Source organism: Cystoisospora suis (genome assembly GCF_002600585.1).
Source record: "Cystoisospora suis strain Wien I chromosome Unknown contig_5888, whole genome shotgun sequence".
NCBI lineage: Eukaryota > Apicomplexa > Conoidasida > Eucoccidiorida > Sarcocystidae > Cystoisospora > Cystoisospora suis.
This window is the reverse complement of record NW_027158677.1, coordinates 12,512-13,841: the sequence shown is the minus strand read 5'-3', so window position 1 is coordinate 13,841 and position 1,330 is coordinate 12,512. Positions and strand designations below refer to the sequence as shown.

Sequence of the window (1,330 nt, the reverse complement as noted above, 5' to 3'; positions counted from 1 at the left end):
CTCCATCCACCCGGTGTACATACACCTCCACCTCCATCCACCCGGTGTACATACACCGGGTGGATGGAGGTGGAGGTGTATGTACACCCGGAAAAGGAGCATAACCCGGAGAGGTTGCATGTACGCTATGATGTAAACCTTCCTCTAGTCGCCGCGCTTCCTCTAAAGAAACCTGCACTTTTTTCCTTCTTCCTTCTGCTTGGTAATTCAGGATGAAGTGCATCGGAGAAGACGCATTTGTATGAACGGCGTGACCAAGCATCACTACCCGGACCACAGGCATCCTCGCTACCCTCCCCTCTATTCTACAGCGCACGCAAGTTGCAATTCACGCACTGGTGTTGCATATCTCTCCGACGCGATACAGGTGCCTATCGGGAGCTCTGCCTACAGGTATATTCGCGACTTTCTAAAGTGATGAGAGAGAGTGTCGAGGAGGAGAAGGGAGGCATTATCAGCACTCGTGTGAAAACACACCAAATATCCGCCCCTGTCTGTGGCTTTGAGACTCTACGAGAAATACGACATGAACGAGAAGCCCTGTCCGCCGTGCATGCAAAGGAAACATAGACAGTACCGCACCCATTCATGCGTATATACACGGAGAGGTACCAATGAACACACCGGTACAGAATGAGTATCTTCGTGATACAGAGACGAAAAAATCTGTTGTTCTCGGTATCTGTATATACACTTAAATGTACGTCTCTCCGCAATAAGTCCTTCAGAATAAGTGTATTGCCATTGTACGTCCCTTTTCATAGTCATTCAGGGGTGGTATATGCATGCAGCACACATACGTATCTTCGCCAAATCAGAAGACGAAGGAGACCAAGAGTGTCCCAGCTATACTAAGGAGAAACAGACAGATAGATAGATTGAAGATGCATAGATTACTAGATAGGGAGGGTTGAGAGATAGATAGCTGGATAGACCGAACGTCTCCCTCCTTGGGAGTCCAAGAGAGAGGAGACGTAAACTCTGCTTTATCCTTCTTAAGAAGAAAGAGAAAGATCGAGAAAGCAAGATGTCTGCCTACATACCTTTGAAAAGCCAGTGGTTCTTTAGTGCCTGTTTTTCCTCCATATATTGATAATCGATCATCTTCATAACAGCTTCAAGATACACACGCCGAAAGGGCTTGGGGGGATAAGGATTGAGCCACCGATAGAGGAGTTCAAAGGTCATTCCATGGATAAGAAGAATTAGAAAGACACTTCCTGAGATGAAGAAAGATAAAGCTTTTGTCAATTCACTCTCGAGATTTCCATCGCGTTCGATTCTCAAACCTAACGCCAGCACAATACCTCCACGTAGACCGCCCCAGATA

At 46.8% G+C, this 1,330-nt stretch overlaps 1 protein-coding gene across 1 annotated transcript in view; it reads right to left on the bottom strand.

Moving 5' to 3' along the window:
* Positions 1–666: 666 nt before the first annotated feature.
* The window catches only part of CSUI_009687 (na+ h+ exchanger), a 9,441-nt gene continuing 8,777 nt past the window's right edge, over positions 667–1,330 (bottom strand). The window contains exon 5 of the mRNA XM_068069798.1: positions 667–1,330. This exon is cut by the window's right edge and continues 11 nt beyond it. The gene's annotated coding sequence lies outside the window, so the exon portion shown is untranslated.